This window comes from Callospermophilus lateralis, chromosome 5 (assembly GCF_048772815.1).
Source record: "Callospermophilus lateralis isolate mCalLat2 chromosome 5, mCalLat2.hap1, whole genome shotgun sequence".
NCBI lineage: Eukaryota > Metazoa > Chordata > Mammalia > Rodentia > Sciuridae > Callospermophilus > Callospermophilus lateralis.
This window is the reverse complement of record NC_135309.1, coordinates 100816167-100837401: the sequence shown is the minus strand read 5'-3', so window position 1 is coordinate 100837401 and position 21235 is coordinate 100816167. Positions and strand designations below refer to the sequence as shown.

Below are 21235 nucleotides of genomic sequence, written 5' to 3'. Positions count from 1 at the left end.
TCCTGTACCTAATGCTTGTGGGTTTTGGGGGATTCCAGGGCTCCAGGCCTCATCTACAAGGCTTGCCGCAATGGAGTACCATTTTAATTTTTTCCCTTTTTCTCAGAGCGATTTTTAGAAATGCAATGTGCTTTTGAAATGCTCTGTATTCGTTGTGGGATGAGGGGAGCACTTGAATCCGGATGATTGTTTTCTGTAGGTTTATATTTTCCCCAACACTTGCCTTTTTTTTGTTTCCAAACCTCTTTTTTTTTTTTTTTGTAGACTGTCAGTAGGTCCTAAATGTTCTTAGGAAAGAACTTTTCTGTAGTAACCTTAGTAAGGAATTGCACTTTTCTGAGTGCAGTAATTGTATTGTAGAGAAATGGTAAACCAGCAAAATAAATTACATACCAACTTTGTTTTTATCAATAATGGTGTTATTGAGTTTCCTCAGATTTTGATAATTCCATTAGATGAGGCTTTATTTTACCCATATTTGTTTTCTGTGTTTTATAAATGGAGAAGCAGGCACTTTGATATGTTCAAGTTTACATTGTTCTTGGAATTTTTCAGAAGTCAGAGGGGCAGAGTTTTTCCACTCTTTATCCCCTTAGTGTATCAGAAAATTATTGCAATTCTTAGTTTCCAAATGCGTGGTTAATTTTTTTTTAGACACCATAGGGGTCTTTTCAGAATGTTATCAATTCTTTGTGTACTCAGAAAGTGAATATGAAGAGTAAAGAAGCTCCTGAGGTGTTGATAATGAACAGTATTCAGCCAAACTATAAAAAGATTCTTTAGTATTTAGGGCAACACCGTGTTTAGAAGATTTGCCTTTTTGTTGTATGTGATTACTTCTTTGATAACTATTGTTTGCTACTATACACAAAGGGTTTTTTTGAGGGGGGGTTTAAACCACGACTAATTTGATTTTAAAATCCCTTATACGGAATAGTCAAAAGAATTGGTAAAATATTCAAATTAATAGACACTTACTGAATATCTTCTTTATTCATAGTACCATGACATTGCAGCAGAAAAATAAAGATGGTCTGTTCCTTTAAAGAATTTACTGGGGATGTTGAAGATGGGAATAAGAAATTATAAAAATACATGATACCTTCCACTAATCAAAAGCAAGTCTTGAGACTAGGATTGTGGCTCTGTGATAGAGTGCTTGCCTAGCATGTGTGAGGCACTGGGTTCATCTTCAGCACCACATAAAAATAAATTAATAAACTAAAGGTATGGTGTCTACCTACAACTAAACATATTTTTTAAAAAAGCAAGTCTTAATGCTTGCACTTGGAATTGCCTTATATTATGACTTACCATTCAAACTAAACAAAGTTAGTTTATTTATGGAAATTATGTTGTGCAACTGATCAAGTTTGGTTTCCAGAATAGTAAATGTGTCTGTAGATGTTATAACTGCTTTTGGTTTCATGTGAAGATGATCATCTTGATCATTTGGCACTTCAGAGTGATAATTCTGTATGAAGCTGTATGCTTCAGCCTTCCTGTAAAGAGCACCAGGAAGCTGAAGTTGTTGGAGATTGCAATTGATTTGTTATATTTATGGGTTACTATTAATTTTAGGCAATAGATTCTTATGTACCTTAGCTTCAAAATAATAGAGAACATCATTTTCCAGTTATCCATAGAGGATCAGAATTGCCAATGGATGAGACTGATCATGTGTATAATGTTTATCGTATTCATGTAAGAATACAACAAAGTTAATCTGATGTGAGGATATCTTTTGGGAGGCGGGAATTGAGCTGCATGATCATTAAGTTAATTGACACCCTGCTTTTGGTTTCCATTATTGATGATTTAATTTATTTTAAGTACTAGCTTATATCAGTTGCCCCAAACTAATCTTTTTGGTAGTACTGCTGTGGATTCTCTTTTCAAATCATCTTGGATCATTTTCTTACTACGAAGAAAATTTGACTTTGTCATTCCCCTGCTCAAAAATCCTCTCTCCTGCATCTCAAAGAGTATATTCAACTTTGGTTTCATGGTTTCCCCAGGATTGTATGTAAAAATAGTACATATTTTTATTTTTCTATGGAGATGGTCACATGCTTCCTCAGAGTTGTGAGGATTAAATGAGTTAATACAAATGAAATAATCTAGCCAAACATTTGTCAAACAGTAAATACACAGGACATTTTGGTTATCCTTTTATTTATTATTTTTATACTACTGAGGTTGGAACTCTGGATCTTGTTCATGCTAGGGAAGCTCTCTACCTCTGAGCTCCATGTCCAGGCCTAAGTGTTAGTTATTATTGTGTGAGTGGCTTAGTTCTTGACAGAAATAAAAACCCCCTGAGTTGAGGAATAAGTTTGGAAGATGATTGATTTGCATTATTATTATGTTAGGCACATAATAAAAGGGCTTTGAATTAAATTGTTATAGCTTTTATACCACTAGACCACTTTGTTAACCTATTTTCTTTTTATTTTGTATCTTGTATTTTTAAAAATATTTTTAGTTGTAGATGGACACAATACCTTTATTTAATTATTTATTTATGTGATGCTGAGGTTCAAATCCAGTGTCTCACACATGCTAGGTGAGTGTTCTAACACTGAACCATAATCACAGTCCTTGTATCTTGTATTAATAGTAGTGTTAGTACTTCCCTTTTATATTACTTATCTTTTTTCTTTCTTAATATTCACATATATTAAGTGACAGTGATTTGTTTGCTTTCTCTGATCCTCCAGTAGACTCCATAGCCTAAGTTGAGGTTCTTTGTGTTGGAGTGTTTGTCTTTGAGTCCCACAACCCCTTTTCATCCTTTCCCCCCATGGCTCTTGGATTACCACCTGTAAAAATGCCTATAAAAGTTTTGTTTTTTTTCTGCACTCATTTTTTTTTTTTTTTACCTTAAGAAATGCTTTTTTTTGAGGGGGGGGCGGCTGGGGTTGTAGCTCAGTGGTTCAGTGCTTGCCTTGCATGCGTGAGGCACTGAGTTCAATCCTCAGCACCACATTAAAAATAAATAAATAAATAAAAACAAAGATATTGTGTCCATCTACAACTAGAAAAAATAATTAAACAAAAAGAAATGCTGTTTGTGCCTTGCAAGGCTTGCTGAGGTACAGCTGTAGTTCAGGCTAGTTGGAGGTTAAGGCAGGAGGATCACAAGTGGCTTAGCAATACCCTATCTCAAAATTAAATAGAAAAAAAAAAGATAGGTATGTAGCTTAGTGCTGGAGCACTTGCCTGATATGCAGGAAGCCTTGGGTTCAATTCCTAGTAATAAGAAGGGTGTGGGAGAAGATATGCTTCTTTTATTATCTTTCTATTTTCTACACATTTGTTTGATCTTTTCTATAACAAAAATTCTTGAAAGCGTTCTTTATGCTCCATGTCCCAATTTCTCTTTTTCTGTTCTTTTCTTAAAGCTCACTCTTACATGTCTATTTCTTCTATGCTGCCACAAGATTCTCTTATTAGTGTCACTAGTGATCTGGGTGTTGGTCATTCTCGGTCATCACTATAATTGACTTGTCAGTAACTTTGGACACAGTTGATTGCTCCTCCATGATATGCTTACTTTACTTGATTTCCAGGACCATATTTCTTTCTTTCTTTTTTTTTTCCTGCCTCTTTGGTTGCTCTTTCTGTCTGCTATGCTGAATTTTCTATTTGTCCATACATTTTATGTTGAAGTGTTCTGGAGCTCAATCTTTGGTTCCTTTCTTTTCCTCTTTCCTTCCTTGTGATAATGATATCAAGTCTTTTGACTTAATCATCCATTTATCTGAGGCTTCCATATTCATATCCTTAGTTCCTTCTCTTTCTGAACTCTAGAATTGTAGATCCAGTCCAGTTGTCTACCTCTGCATCACCATTTGTATATTTATAAGATTTTAGATGTCCCAAATGAACTCTTCTTTCCAAATTTGTCTTCTTTCTCACTTCAGTTGATGATATGCCTATACAATCAGTTGCTCTGAAGTTATCCTTGACACCTTTCTTTTATATTCTATCAAAATCCATCTGCAAATTTTTTGGCTTCCTTTACAAAATATATCATGAATTCAACAGTTTACTACTATTGCAGTCATTAGTGCCCTGATCATCTTGAGCTTGAACTTCTGTCATTAGCAACTAACATTTCTTTCTTGGGTTATAGTAATGCTGCTTTATTCAGTCATACAGGTTATTCTCATAGACTAGCCAGAATGATACTTTTTACATATGTTAAAAATTGCATTAAGGTATAGGACTCTAAAGATAATGTGTTACCCTAGATTAACAGAAAAAGAACATTAATGAAAAAACTCTTGAAATCCAAATAAAGTCTGGAGTTTAGTTAATAGCAATGTATCAGTGTTTTCTAGTTTTGATTAATTTACCATGGTAATATAAGCAGACACAATTAGGGAAATTGGATGAGAGGTATATGGGAAGTCTGTAACTTTGCTGTAAATTCAGAATGATCCCCAAATAAAGTTTATTTTTTAAAAAAGAAGGTAACTTTACTTCTTTCTCTAAAAATCTTAATAAGTTCTGGTTTGACCAATGGTAAGAGCCAACTTCTGTATATTGGTCTACAGGAACACATGATCTGATCTCTACTCTCATGTCTTTGAATTTGCTCCCTCCATTACTTTTTCCTAGCCATACTGGCCACCCTTTTTCTTAAGTGCACTAGGCCTACTTCTATTTTATTACCTGTGTTTTGGCTGCTTTCCTTACTCAGGATGTTTTTTCTTAGATGTCTACACAGGCAATTTCTTAATCTTTTATCCATTTGCTAAGATGTTACTTTTTCAACAAAGCCTATCTCAACCTATTTAAATTTTCAGTTTTGAAATAATCCTCACCCTGCCTCTGTACTCTCAGTCTTGAATCTGTTTTTTCTTCTTTTACTATTATACTATGTATTTTGCATATTTATTACATGTATATTTAATTATTTCTCTTCTATTAATATATAAAATCCATGAAGGTAGAGAGTTTTATCTGTATTGCTTTCTTAGGCCAAGATCAAAGTATTTTTCTGAGGTACAGAAATATTCAGTAGGTTTTGGCTACCTGAATAAACTTGACTGAGTATTAAAATTTATAATTCCTGATTTGTAGCCTAAAAGCACTCAATTATTTGTTTTTATGTACCATTCTGTTATAATTTTATGATTCATTTTTTTCCCTTTGGTATTGGGGATTTAACCCAGTGGCACTTTATCCTCAGATAAATCCCCAGATCTTTATTTTATTTTTTAAATTTTGAGACAGGATCTCATTAAGTTGCTGAGAGTCTCACTGAGTCGCGGAGGTTGTACTCGAACTTGCACTCCTCCTGCCTTATCCTCCTGATTTGCTGGGATTATATGTGTTGGCCACTGTATCCAACTCTGTATAATTTTTTGCCTCTAAGCCTTTGTTCACTCAGATTGGAGAATGCCCTTCCTTATTTTTCTTTTACCCCTAAGCACTTTTACCTATCCATTTCTCGTTTAAGAGTAATATTAGATCTAAGTTAAGGAAACCATCCTTAGAACGTCAAACTGGCTCAAGCACTACTTTTCAGAGGCACTTTCACCTGGCTTCTGCACTTCACAAGCTTATATTATGTTTTTATTTAGGTGTTTCTATCTCACTAAAGAACTGGGAATGTCTTACTATGGTAGACAATGAATAATTAATACATTAATTGCATGATCAAGGATACTCAACTAAGAAGCAGTCAAGTTCTGATTTTAAACTGGATCTTCTGAGTATAAAGTCAATGCTTTATTTGCTCTCTAACTTGTTTCCTACGAAAAAGATGGCTGCCATTAAAGTAAGGGAGAGAGATCTTTTTATAGAGGTAGGAGGTAGCTATTACATTTCATTGCCCTGGTCAATTTGCCCCTTTGTCATTTGTGAACCAGTCATCACAGGTGAGAAAGTGATCTTGTGTTTTTTTCCTAAAGCATTGGCTGAAATCATTGACCAGGGGACAGTTGCCATCACCAAATTTTTCATGTTGATGACATTTGATTCTTTTGGAGAAAACTAAACTGTTAAAAGACTTGTTTTGCCAAATAGAAGAAATCCATGATAGAATTTCAAATTGCTTATTAGTCATTCATGTTTTTGTTAGATGCCATTACTACCACTAACTATATCATAGATTTGTTTCTGTACTATTGGGAAATCCCAAGGTGCTTGTAAGACTTTTAAAAAAATTTATCCCAGTGATATGGACATTTGCTCTTAAGGTTGATTCAGACATTTGCACTCAAGGTTGATTAGTTTGTTTATCTAGTTTTTGACACTCAGCACAAAAATTAGGTAAAATTTCTCATTTAAAACACTCTTTAATCTTGGATAATGAACCAGACTTCATAACTATTATTTGTGCTGAATTCAGACTGTGTCCTCTGGATATCATTACTGCAGCCTATAAACCAGCAGAAGGACAAAGGGAAATTTCTCCTTTGCCCTCTGAAGGTTTGCTGGTACAAACTGACAAAGATTAAAAAGGAGAAAAGGCATACAAATTTATTAAAATGCTAAAGGGAAACCTTCATAGTAAGGGGAAATTATATCAGTTTGATTATTCAACAGTCCCCAATACTCAGAAACTTATATATCCCTTTTTCTATAGTGAAGAGGGAGAATAGGGAAAGTCAGAACAGTAAATGATTTTTTTTTTTAGGGGGATTGGGTGGGTTTGGAGTACATATGATGGCCTGGGATAAAGTCTCTGACATTTAAGTCACACAGTGATTTATTAGTGAACCTTTTTAGGACCCAAATAGAACACAGTGGTGTGTGAAAAAGTCAGTCCAGGTGTGTTGACAGACTTCAGTCTCTCTTCCTGTGATATGAGTTTAGTTAATGGAAACTTGCAGAAAGAACCAGAGGTAATTGTTTTCTTCATTCAGATTCCAGACTCTAAGCAGACAAGGAGATATCAAAGGAAAGCCTCTTACATCATTTGCTGTTTCCTAAGTTCCTTTAATTTAAAATAATTAACTCACCAAGACTCCTTCGTCTGTGTATTATATCTTCACCTAGCCTTTACGACTAACAAAATAGGATATAGTTTAATTTCTATGAATCTTGAAACAGCTTCAGCCTTTACAATACTTTAATAGGACTGAAGTGACGATAAGACTTGGGATTAAGTAATCAAAAACAAATATTACTTGGAGGACATTATTGTATTCTGAATTTGTGTGCCACTTACAGAGCTTTTCTAACCCAATAGAAGTGACCACAATGTTGAAATTGCATTCTACCTTGTGTAAGAGAATGCTATTAGGTTACTTGTGATTTTTATCTGAGCAGTGAACAAAAAGTTTATTGGATAAAGACTTTGATCAATTGAAATAGAAATGAGTGACTGCTAAGAAGTAAAGTACAGCCATTGTTGAAGAAACTTATCAAAGTCCTGACAGTATAAATATTGACATACTGATATGTGTCAATGTTTATCATAGAATTTGGAAGTTCCTGTTTAAGAAATGTGACCCTAGCATTGAACACAGTGTATCAATAAATAAAGAACACATCCAAATGAACAGCTGCTCAGAGAAAATAGGATTATATTTGACTACATTTTAAAAAAATGAAGTTTAAAAGTTTATGATGTTTCTTTGTCAATTTATTAGTAGATGCTTTTACTATATAGTTTACTGATATATTTACATATGTGAGTTATCTTAAGTGGTTTTTAAAAATGACAGCACAGTTATTTATAACTTTGTAAATTAGTTTTGCTGTAATACTTATCTGTAAATTGAATTAAGAAATCTTGCCTTGACATTGTGTTTAGGAACCAATTTCTGATTTTTTTAACATTGTTTTTATAGAGAAATTGGCTGAAATTATGACTTAGATATTGCTTTTGAGAACCAAAAGTTTGTGCTCTGAGAACTTTCCAAATAGCAACAGAGAAAACATAAATTTCTGAAGTTTAGATATGATGAGGAAATCTGTCTTGTATCACATTATCTGACAACTATATATTAGAAGAAAGTCTATGGAAGAAATAGTAAAGTTGGTATGTTTGGTTGAATATCATGGATGAACACTGTTAACTCTCATTTGAGTATTGTTGTAATTTAACAAAAAACAATTAGATGCAAATTTAAACATTTGTAGCTTTCATATGAAGTCATTGGAATCACACCAACAATTGTACATCTGTTTTGCAGGTTTCTTGAAGAAGGTTAAACTTAACATTCTTTGAATGACAGTCCTAAAATAGTCTATTATACAACTTGGGTATCAGGACTTTTACTCTCATTGCTTCTTTTCTGATGGCTTTTACATAGTTATTTAATCACTTAACTACATTATGATGTTACATTTGTATTGTGAAGAATGAATGAAAAATAACTTGAAACTGGGCATGGTGGCATATGCCTGTAATCCCAGCATGTCCAGAGGCTGAGGCAGAGGATTGCAGAGACCAACTTTTGCAACTTAGCGAGACCCTGTCTTAAAATAAAAAATAAAAGGTATGGGGTGTTGGAAATGCAGCTCAGTGGCATAGCACTTGTTGTATGAAGCTCTGGGTTCAATTACTAATACCTCAAAAAAATGTTTAAAAAGACGAGTTGGAGATGTATCTCAGTTGCAGATGTATGGCCAGTAAATATGTCAATATTTATTGACGTATATTCCTCAGTTCAATCACCAGTACCTTAACAAAAAAATAAGAGATGAAGAAAAAAGAAAAAAAAAAGGAAGAAAAATATAATTGAGATAATATAATCTGTCAGAATCTACATTTGTTTCTATAAATGATAACAAACATGAAAAAACAAATGTGCTTATAGGTTAATGAAAGACTTTTAACTTACTCTCAGTTTTATTGGTCAAATATTGAAAAAAAATTACAGTTTTAAAATGTAAATTGACTAGCTCCTTTCAGAGAATTTGCCAGTATTCTGAGATAAGGTATTGAGTTTTACAGTGAAAATATTAGACTTATTAATTGGTGACTTAAAAATTTGGAAAACCTTTTTCACCATGTACCCTAGATTTATATCTGTGTTTAAATAGATACTTATGGTTTTTTTGGAATTATAAGAGCCTTAGCCAAAATGTTCTCAATGGTCTCCTTGAACCTCCTATTATTACCAGTATTTATTCTGTAGTGATAACAAAATTGCCAGTGTTTTCAAAATCTCAGGTGGTTTAGATTTGATATGACTGTAAGTATAGTAAGCTGAAAATGAAAAACTTTTCACTTGTTAAATGTGAATTTAATGTAGTGTTTCCCAAAGTGTACAATTTATACTGCTAACAATATGTATTTTACTTATTTAATAACATTTTTGTAGGTACTGTGAGGTAATTGAGATAGAATTGAGTAATTTGCTGAAGTCCACATAATTAATGAATAATAGTGAGGATTTATATTGATGTCTAATTTCAAAACCTGATGACACAAAGAAGCTTAAGCAAAATTGAATTCCTTGGCCTCATAATTAAAACATCCATGGTAAAGTTTGTGTTCTGATGAAGCTGAAATCAGGTCTGAGCTATTACCTGTCTCTCAATTCAGTTTTCTAATATGTCAATTTTGTTCTTAAAAGCTCTAGGATCCACAGTGGCACGTGCCTGTAATCTCAGTAGCTTGGGAGTCTGAGGCAGGAGGATTGTGAGTTCAAAGTCAGCCTTAGCAACAGCGAGGCATTAAGTTACTCAGTGAGACCCTGTCTCTAAATAAAATACAAAATAAAAAAAAATGCTGTAGGCTCACAACATCATAACATCAAATAAGTAGGAAAGAATCTATGTCATTTATAATGTAGAAAGAAACCTTGCAATTGAGCTTTGTTGGACTTAGTTGTTCATAACTGGAATCCTGTGCCTGTCTGAATTATCACTGATTCTATATTTAATAGAACAGAATGTTGGTTTAGCTTGTGTCTCTGTTCTGTCCCTAGAACCTGGTGCCAGTGTAAGTCTGTTCAAGGTCTGTGGGCTGAGAATAGCAGAGGTGGGAGTCATTCAAAGCTTTGTTGCTACAATGAGGAAAAAGTCTGCATTTGATGGCAAAATCAGCAATTTCTTTTTAAATCTTGAATGAATGAGCACACTTCCAAACCAAAATGCTGTGGGACATGGACCATGGCACTAATGTCATTGTGTGACCAGTACTTAGTGATAGCTAACAATGATTTATCTAGTTGAGAGCCTGTTTTTTTTTAAGGCAGTGAAAAGGAAAAGTATTAGTACAGATTAAATGCATGAGTTAAATTAATTCATATTGTATTTGATTCATATTGGTTGGATCAAAAATATAAGATTACATGATTCTAATTATATGCTACAAGGTGGAAATTATGGAAAATATCAGTATTCTTACTGCTTCTAGTATCTGTAGTTTGAGTATTATATGCTATGATTATTATGAGTATTACATGTAATGATTGAGGATACATATGAAGTGGCTCATTGTTTTTTTGTTATAGTAATTTTTCATGCATTTTGATTTTAAGAAAAAATTAAGTGCAAGCAATTTCTCTCTCACACACACCCACACACACCTCCCCCCTCCCCCCCCCGCCCCGGGATTGAACCTAGGGCCCCTTAGCCACTGAGCCATGTCCCCAGCCCTTTTTATATTTTTATTTTGAGATGAGGTTTCATGAAGTTGCTTAGGCCTTGCTAAACTGCTGATGCTGGCTTTGAACTTGCATTTCTCCTGCCCCAGCAGTTGTGATCAAATCGTATTGAATTTTTTTTTTAGCATGTCTATTTAATAGGTAGTGTTGTAGAGAGAATTTTATGAATTTTATCAGAGAAACATTTAAATTAATGGGTTATGAGTTCTTTCTATTTATCTTGCAAGTTTGGTTTCAAGAACTTTTATCAGGAAAGAAAAGTAGTCGGGGAAGGGGAGGAAAATACTTAAATTTATTGACATATTTGTTGGCCATACATCAATAATTACTTTAGTAATTCTTCACCTCTTTAGTTTTGAAAAACATTAATTTAGGAGTTCCTGTAGTTTCTTGAGACATATAAAGATTTGAAAAAATATTTTTGCTTGTGATTACATTAGTCCTTTCCATTAGCATAGGAACTATTAGACTGTATGCTATGAAAATTCTATTGTTAGAATAAAATAAAACATATAAGTGGGGATAGATTATAATAATCTTATGTAAAAAACTATGCCTGTAATATCTGAAGTCCCAACATGGGAAATTCTAGGTTCTACATCAGCTCAAGGTTGAGATCTGTGTTGTACATTTTATAACTTTTTCCATAGGTTAAGCAGAATGGAAAACATTGAAAGTTAAGAGTTAGTATTCCATTACCTATGTAGTAAAGTGAGAAAATTTGCAGAGAAGGCTGAGAGTCAGAAAGTGAGGTCAGTTATGAGATTTATATAGAGTCTCTCCAGGGTTGAACTTTCCTTCTATGCATATGTATATTTGGTAGGCTAGATTTGCATATGCTTCCACCCCTTTTCTACCTGCTGTATTTAAGTGTTCTCATTTTGGCCTCATAATTAAAACATCCGTGGTAAGGATGTTTTTGTTTGGGATTCCATTAGTTCTTTCCTTTAGTATAGGAACGATTGAACTGTATACTTTGAAAAGCAATATATGTATATAAATGATAAGACCAAAGGTTATTATCTAAGTTATTAGATAAGGTTATTATCTAAGGTCTATCTGCCTAGATTTTTCTTGGTCTCTAGTTTAGCTTTCCTTCCTCCAAGGTATGGGGCAGGATCAGTTAGACAATTTCTTTCTGGCCAGCTCTTACACAGAAAGGAGGAGGAAGCTTAGAGTAATATTTTGAAGTTTTTGTGAATGACTTGAGGGGGATAGAGGTTCTAGTTTCTGTAACCTGTATTGGAAAAAAGAATTCTAGTTTCAATGGCCTGCCTTTGGGGAGAAAGGAAAGCAGAGAAAGAAGGGAAAGAGAAAGAAAATTAACTTCTCAAGTTCTTCCAATATCCTTCAGTTTAAAAGTACATAGCATGCCAAAGTGCCATACTTTGGGGTATTGATTTTTGAGATCCAACAGTTCATTCAAATGTTGTAAAGACCAAAACAAGGGATTCCAGTAGACTGGTACTGGAATTCCGAAGCTATTAAAGTTCCATTTCAAAGAGTACTGCGTACAAATTCTGCTTCCTGCTTAGTAAATCAGTATGCCTACGTACAGTATTCTCAGGGCCTATTTGAAAGAAAGAGCTGGCAGAGTCTGTCTGAGCATGGTTTTCCTGATGTCTTCTCTGTGTTATACACCCCCTAAGCAACGCCACCTCCCCCCTCCCCATTTCTTAAAGGAATAAAATGATTAACACCTGGGATCCTTGTTGGCAGATCAAAACTGCTCTCAAGGCTTTTCAAACCTTGAAAAAAGATGAGTAGATTTTGACAGGTGTGGGCTGATAGTGGGTATTTCAGGATGTGGAATAGCATAAGTGAAAGAGAATAGCAATGACGGATTTAGAGCCCTTCCTATTCATCCTTTAAGTCTTATTAGATTCCCTTTCTCATAAAGCTTTCTGACTTTTCAGTCCAGGTGTGACTCATCTTGTTTATCCTGTCACCTTTTATGACCTTGTTGTGGCTCTCACCAGAATATTGTAATGAATTTATTTGACTCTCTTGTCATGAGAGTATAAATATTCTGAGATCAGAAGATATATCTATTTTATTTGTATATAATATTCTTCCTTTTTTTTTTGGGAAGAATCCACAGATTGAATTTAGAGACACTTGAGTGCTGAACCACATTCCCAGCCCAGCCATATGTTGTATTTTATTTAGAGACAGGGTCTCACTGAGTTGTTTAGTGCCTCACTTTTGCCGAGGCTGGCTTGGAACTTGCCATCTTCTGGCCTTAGCCTCCCGAGTTGCTGGAATTATAGATGTGTGCCACCATGTCCAGCAATAATAATCTCAGTACCTAGCATAGTACCTTGCATCTGGTAGGATCTAAATAAGTATTTATGCATTTCAAAAGTCAGTAGCAATTAGAGAATGCAAATTAAAACTGTGCTGAGATTTCATCTCCAGTCAGAATGGCAATTATCGAAAATACAAGTAACAATAAATGTTGGTGAGGATGTAGGAAAAAACGTACACTCATAAGTTGCTGGTGGGACTGCAAAATGGTGCAACCACTCTGGAAAGCAGTATTCCTCAGAAAACGTAGAAAGGCAGCACCATTTGATCTGGTTATCCCATCCTCAGCATATACCCAGAGTACCTAAAATCAGCATACTATAGAGAAGTGGCCACATAAGTGTTTATAGCAGCTCAATTCACAACAGCTAAGCTATGGAACCAACCCTAGGCACCCTTCAATAGAATAATGGATAAAGAAAACGTGATATGTATACACAGTGGGCCATTTATTCATCCATAAATAGGAGTGAAACTATGTCAATTGCTGGTAAATGGATGGAACTGGAGACTCTCATGCTAAGTGAAATAAGCCATTCCCAGAAAACCAAAAATATTTTCTATGCTATGCAGATGCTAACTCACATAAGAGGTGGTGAGTTGGAGGTTCACCCTTTAGGGACAGGAGGGAGGGTAATGGGAGGGAAGAGAGGAAGAATGGGATTGGGAAAGACAGAATGAATTAGACATAACTTTCTTATTTTCATATGTGAATACATGACTGGTGTAACTTCATATCATGTACAACCACAAGAGTGGAAGTTACACTTCATATATGTATGATATGTCAAAAAACATTCTAGTGTCTTATATAACTAAAAAGAACAGGACACATGAAAAAAAGTCATTTGATTTGTGAGAAGCTACTTGGTCTTCTTTTAGCCAGTGACAATGAAAAGCATTAGATTTGTCTGGTAAAGGTATACTATTCTAAGGGTTTCAGGACAAAGGATTTGGTTTCATACCCAGTATAGGTTTCAAACTGATGGCTTTAAAATTTGCAGTAAAATTGTTTTGTTCATCATTCTGAGATATTTTCCAGCATGAACAATCATTTCTGTGATTCTCCAATACACAGTGGATGTCCAAAAAATCAGTATTGATTGTCTCTCTACTCTTGGTATCAGATCCCTCAGATTAATGGAATTAGGCCCATAAGACTGTCCTCACTTCAGATGCCAGTTACAAGTCCTAGGGCACCTGTATTTCTGACCAAATTGTTTATAGATTTCATGAACCTCTTCTTCAGATCTGGTAATTTGTTTAAATGGCTCACAAAGCTCTCTCTCTCTCTCACACACACACACACACACACACACACACACACACGCACGTGCTCACACTATATATGTATATCTTTATTGATTAGTATCAGTGGAGGAAAGCTAGATGGAAGAGATGCATAGGGCAATGTTTTAGATGTGGGGGCAAAGAGGTACTGTATCCTCCTAACATCAGTCGGCAACTCTTCAGATTTCCTTGTTCAATATCCAATACCAGAGTTGGAAGTGGGAATGGGGTAAGGGGTGGAGGAGGGCTGAAAGTTGCAGCTCTCTAATCATTTTTGTCTTCCTGGTGTGACCAACTCCTCTGAGGCTTTTCAGGGGACAACTGTAAGTCATCTAATAAACTCAGGTGGGTTCAAAGGGATTCATAAAGAACAAAAAGTCATTTCTATCATTCAGGAAATTTCAAGAAATTTAGAATTCTGTGTCAGGAACCAGGGATAAAGGCCAAATTTATTATAGTGAACATAACAGTGTTTTTTTTTTAAAAAAAAAACATAAAGCAACATGTATTAAGCCAGGTGACTTCTGCATAAAATATAGAAATTTGTCAATTTCTTGCATAATTAGAATGATAGACCAGCAAACGGCCAATACTTTGCCATGCTAACAATTTGTTTTATAGTAGCTATGATTGTTATAAGATCTGATAGTTGTCCAGGCTACCTTACTCTCTACCCCTCATGCAATGAATGCTTATGATTTATATGGTCCTTGGAGGTATAGAACTTGCACTTTTGCTAAAGAGGTCTTGATTTGAATTTTAGGTACAAAGTTTCAGTTCAGTTTGAGACTGCATCACCTCAGGGAACTCAAAATATATTTTTTCCTTATATCTTGATTCTTCCTCCTGCTAGTTGTCTGAAATATGTTCAGGAATATGTGGTTGAAAATCACTTAGAAATTGCAGCCTTGGAAATAAATATGTAATTACTCATCCAAGTAGGATAACTACTTATATGCTGTTTATAACTCTTAATGTTATTCAAATAATATGCAACTGCTGTTTTTGGTAAAAAATTTTAAGCATTGGCAATTTTATATGATTCCTAAATATATTTGTGTATTGAATTCGATAGTATTGACAATTGAACATATGTTATAGGATCAGTCCTATCCCCAGATTAACTCCCATTGTCTTGCACCCATCTTGTCATTCAGCCTCTTGTTTTCCATTTATAAGTAGGCAGATAAATGAGTACGGTTGTCAGTTGTCAGTAAATGTTGGGTTTGTGAGTGGGAGGAAAACATACAGTGCAAGTCTTGTTCCTTTTCCATACAAGTACTTTTAGTTACATTTCAGTTCTCAGTAACACATTTTTCAAATAAGAGAAAGACTAAATGTGCTTAGCTGATGGTATTTCATGATGTCTAATTTCTTCTGAAATTAAAATATTAGAGAGGTGAAGCTTAAGAAATCATAATTACAAAGTTCTTATTGAAAAAAGACTGTTGCTTAGTTAATTCGATATTTCATAATCCTTTTTAGTTCTGTTAAGTTTCTTTCTCTCACAGAACTGAAGTTTTTCTGTGATAGTCTAGAAAATTTCTAAAATTAGAAGTACTCTCTCTCTCTCTCTCTTTTTTGTTGATGTTACTTGTAATAGAGAGTGGCCTTTTGATGAATCTGAAGGAAGTCATAGTCTTGGAACTTCAGGTCCAATGTTAAGGGCATTTTTCATCCAGATCTTCAATTCAGTGGAGGAAATTCATTAAAGCATTACATCATTTTATTGCTTAACACTTATAGAGTAAAAGAAAAGAAAAGAAAGCAGAGGAAGTAAAATTTAAATAAATTACTGAAACTAATGATTATTAATGGTGTTACTGAGAGATAGAGGAAATGATTAGTAATATGATATTAGTAATGGCAACCTTTGGCATTCTATAGTCATGAGAGGTAATTGAAAATAGACTGCCCATGGCAAATATGCTTTATTTTTTAGATTTATAGTTCTAATGTTTTATTCTTGTAGCATCAGATTAATGTCTTTCTTGAATATCAGCAGTATAGTTCAAGTTTTTGAACAAAATTGTGCTAACAGTTGTTAACTGTATTTTACTCCCTGGAATGATCAACTGTTTTGATTTTCTAGAACATGGAACTTTCGGTTACAAAACAGGGAAATTCCAAGTAAACCTGGAAAAGTGGCTGGTTACCTAACTTTCATTTTGAAGTTATTAGCATGAAATCAATCCTGGTATGATTAGAAAGATATTTAATAATACTATAAAATGTTTACTTTTAAAGTTTAGAAAATTTAATTTGAAAGTATTTTTCTATGCAAGGGTTGCTTGATTTTTTGTTGCTTTGGAAATAAGAAGTTTGCTTTGTTTTGTTTGTTTTGTTGCTTTGGAAATAAGGTAAACTGAATTTGTAGTTTTTTTTTTTTAAATCTTAATTTACTCTTTAGTAGACTCTTACTATTAATAATTGAAATGCTTGGAATAAATTATTAAGTTAAAAAAATTCAGTGTGGGAATTCTGACAAAAAAGGTAAAAATGATTAGTACTTTAAAAAACACTAAACAGATAATAGTCTTTTTCTTTGCATTTGGTTTTCTTTAATAATATGTGATGGTTGTCTTTTCAAAAGCAAATACTATTGTGATTGTTGCATCAACTTTTCTTTCCTTTTATCTAACAATCATATATATATATATATATATATATATATATATTTCTGCTTTTCAGTTTTATAATACTAATAGGATTTTTGAAAACACTGTGACCATATTTTGGTCTTGCAATTACATTTTCTTTTTATCTCTCTCTTTACAAAAATAAATAAATAAATAAATACATAAATAAAGTCATACAGAAAAATGTAACCAGCATTCTAATTACAGACTATTAACAGTTTGTGCTGTGTGCTAATTTTTATTCTGAACTCACTTTTGGTATCATCCTACTCTTCTCAACAAGGGGCACTTAAGTTAATTGCTTCATTAGAAACATGCATTTATCCCTTACTGATCTGTAAGTACAAGTCTTTGGCAGAGCTGCAGAAGTTTGAACACCTGCAGCCCAAGTAGCTTGAAAAGAAGCCATAACTAACTCTAAAGGAAAATAAAAGAAGTTCAAGTTCAAAATGGTATTATCAATGATATAGTGTTGTAACTAACTTGAGGTGACCTAAGAGTTGGCTTCTGTACTGTTCCTTATCAGCATCTAAAAGGGCATACAAAATTCTTTGTAAACTAATTTAAAAAGTGTCTTGTTTATTCAGAAGCAACTGTGAATGGTATTTGTTCAGACCATAGATCACATCAGTTGCATACCAGCCAACAACTTAGTTCTCTTCTGAGAGAGGCCAAGTATCAAAGACACAAAGTACTAAAGATAAGCTTCTCAATTCTCAACTGTTCTGAGCTCTCAATAAAGCTACTGATGTACAAATTGGGGTGGGGCCCAAACTTTCCACCTGCAAGCTTGTCTTAGATCCTTGGCTCTGACTGGGAGGGGTACTGATACTATCCTGACCTTTAGTGGCCTTAGAGAACAAAACATGGACTTTCTTAACAGCCCTAATCAGTGGGTCCTTCTGAAGAGGATTCCATCTCCTTTCCCAGGGTTAGATCCCCAGTACCAAAAAAACAAAACAAAGCAAAAAAAATCTGGTTCAAATAATATATTTTTAGAAAATTAAGACTTAATTCATTTAAAGAAAAATTTCTGGGACTACTGGGGCATAAAATACTGCGGATACTGAGTTATCACATGTGAGCTATTAATATTTGAAGTACTTAAATTTAGTTTATAATTAGCATCAAAATTTCAAATATAAGTATACTGAAATAATAGATTCTTTAAAATAAAAATCTTAATTTTGTGGTGAGTACCTAGAATAAATCAGAAAATTGGAAAACATTTGAAACGTGAATAATTTGGAGATATTTTTGAAACTAATCTATTCCCCAGTTATCTTTTTAACATTATTGAAATGAAAACCCTTTATATTACTGTGAAAGTAGCATGAGTGACTGACAGGCATCTGTAATATTAAATTTTAAATGAATTTTGCTATAATTAGAAATTTATCATTGTTCCAAATTTGGTTAAAAAATAGTAATGAAATGAATCACTATTTAAAAATAATTTAGGGCTGGGGTTGTGGCTCAGTGGCAGAGTGCTTGCCTCACACATGTGAGGCACTGGGTTTGATCTTCAGCCCCACATGAACAATAAATAAATAAACAAAATAAAGATATTGTGTCCATGTTTAACTAAAAAATTTAAAAAAATTAAAAATAATTTAAAGTGCTGTATTTTGCTTTCACAAAGTTAATGCTAACATAACCCTGGTACTTGAGGCATGTTTGAAAAGAAAGGATTCATGTAAGTGTGTGGGCATCTGCATGTGTCTGTGTGTTTGCATATAAATACTGTAGAGGCAAAAAAAAAAAAAAGGGGTGGGGGCTCCATAGTATTCTCTGTAACCTTTGCCCCTAAAAACAATTAAGGGTTTTGAGCCCATTAAAATTGTCTCTAACTATATGTGATTTTCAGTGATTGGCATTGAAAACAGTAACACATTTTCCAGTTATTAAAGGATTAGAGCATGTGAGTAATTTACTGAATGTTAAGTGTATTGAATTATTTACCTAAAAGTAATATAAGCACATCTGGGCAAAGAGGACTTCATTGTAGGAAAAAGTTTTTTTTTTTTTTTTTTTTTTTGTGTGTGTGTATGATGCTTGGGATTGAACCCAGGTACTTGGCCATGTGAGGCCAGCACTCTGCCAACTGAGCTATATCTCCAGCCCCAGGAAAAGGTTTTGAATGAAATATTTAAAATAAATATTTTGAAATTAATTGATTATGATGCCAGGAATACAAATTTAATTATTTAAATATTTTACCTGCTTAATTGAGGAGTCTATAAGTGTTAGTTTTCAATTCATTTTTTTTTTTGGGAAGAATAAATTGTTTTCCAAGTAAACTTTAAGTAGAAGTTAGGATGATTGCTAAATTATCAATTTGAAGGGGTTTTATACTATTAATTTTATATTTTTTTCTTTCATGTTGGGATTTTATCTGGATTCCTTGTGTCCTTTAGCCTTACCTTGTGAAGTGTCAAACTGGGCAATTTAGTAAAACCTTGTCCTCAAAATAAAGTAACAAAATAAAAAATTGGGTGATATAGCTCAGTGGCCTTGGGTAAAAAAAATGATGAACCTACCTCAACATTGTAAAAGCTATATATGCTAAACCTCAGGCTAGCATCATCCTAAATGGAGAAAAAACTAAAGGCATTCCCTCTAAAATCTGGAACAAGACAGGGATGCCCTCTATCACCACTTCTATTCCATTTAGTTCTTGAAATACTAGCCAGAGCAATTAGACAGACAAAAGAAATTAAAGGCATAAAAATAGGAAAAGAAGAACTTAAATTATCGCTATTTGCGGACGACATGATAATATATTTAACAGACCCAAAAGGGCCTACAAAGAAACTGCTAGAGTTAATAAATGAATTCAGCAAAGTGGCAGGATATAAAATCAACACACATAAATCAAAGTCATTCCTGTATATCAGCAACAAAACTTCTGAAATGGAAATGAGGAAAACCACTTTATTCACAATATCCTCAAAGAAAATAAAATACTTGGGAATCAACCTAACAAAAGAGGTGAAAGATCTATACAATGAAAACTACAGAACCTTACAGAGAGAAATAGAAGAAGATCTTAGAAGATGGAAAAATGTACCCTGTTCATGGATAGGCAGAACTAACATCATCAAAATGGCGATATTACCCAAAGTTCTCTACAGGTTTAATGCGATGCCAATTAAAATCCCAACAGCATTTCTTGTAGAAGTAGATAAAGCAATCATGAAATTCATATGGAAAAACAAAAGACCCAGAATAGCAAAAGCAATTCTAAGCAGGAAGTGTGAATCGGGAGGTATAGCGATACCAGAGTTCAAACTGCACTACAGAGCAATAGTAACAAAAACAGCATGGTTCAAACTGTACTACAGAGCAGTAGTAACAAAAACAGCATGATACTGGTACCAAAACAGGCAGGTGGACCAATGGTACAGAATAGAGGACACGGAGATCAATCCACAAAATTACAACTATCTTATATTTGATAAAGGGGCTAAAAGCATGCAATGGAGGAAGGACAGCATCTTCAACAAATGGTGCTGGGAAAATTGGAAATCCATATGCAACAAAATGAAACTGAATCCCTTTCTCTTGCCATGCACAAAAGTTAACTCAAAATTGATCAAGGAGCTAGATATCAAATCAGAGACACTGCATATGATAGAAGAAAAAGTTGGCTACAATCTACATACTGTGGGGTCGGGCTCCAAATTCCTTAATAGGACGCCCATAGCCCAAGAGTTAATAACAAGAATAAATAAATGGGACTTACTTAAATTAAAAAGTTTTTTCTCAGCAAGAGAAACAATAAGAGAGGTAAATAGAGAGCCTACATCCTGGGAACAAATTTTTACCCCTCACACTTCAGATAGAGCCCTAATATCCAGAATATACAAAGAACTCAAAAAATTAGACAATAAGATAATAAATAACCCAATCAGGCAGCCATTAGGAAGTCAAACAACAACAAGTGCTGGCAAGGATGTGGGGAAAAGGGTTCACTTGTACATTGCTGGTGGGACTGCAAATTGGTGCGGCCAATTTGGAAAGCAGTATGGAGATTTCTTGGAAAGCTCGGAATGGAACCACCATTTGACCCAGCTATTCCCCTACTTGGTCTATTCCCTAAAGACCTAAAAAGAGCACACTATAGGGACACTGCTACATCCATGTTCATAGCAGCACAATTCACAATAGCAAGACTGTGGAACCAACCTAGATGCCCTTCAGTAGACGAATGGATAAAAAAAATGTGGCATTTATACACAATGGAGTATTACTCTGCATTAAAAAATGACAAAATCATAGAATTTGGAGGGAAATGGATGGCATTAGAGCAGATTATGCTAAGCGAAGCTAGCCAATTCTTAAAAAACAAATGCCAAATGTCTTCTTTGATATAAGGAGAGCAACTAAGAACAGAACAGGGAGGAAGAGCATGAGGAA

The 21235-nt window shown here is 34.0% G+C and overlaps 1 protein-coding gene across 2 annotated transcripts in view; it reads left to right on the top strand.

Moving 5' to 3' along the window:
- Xrcc4 (X-ray repair cross complementing 4) overlaps nt 1-21235 on the top strand; it is a 230745-nt gene that overhangs the window by 251 nt on the left and 209259 nt on the right. The gene's annotated exons all lie outside the window — the stretch shown is intronic.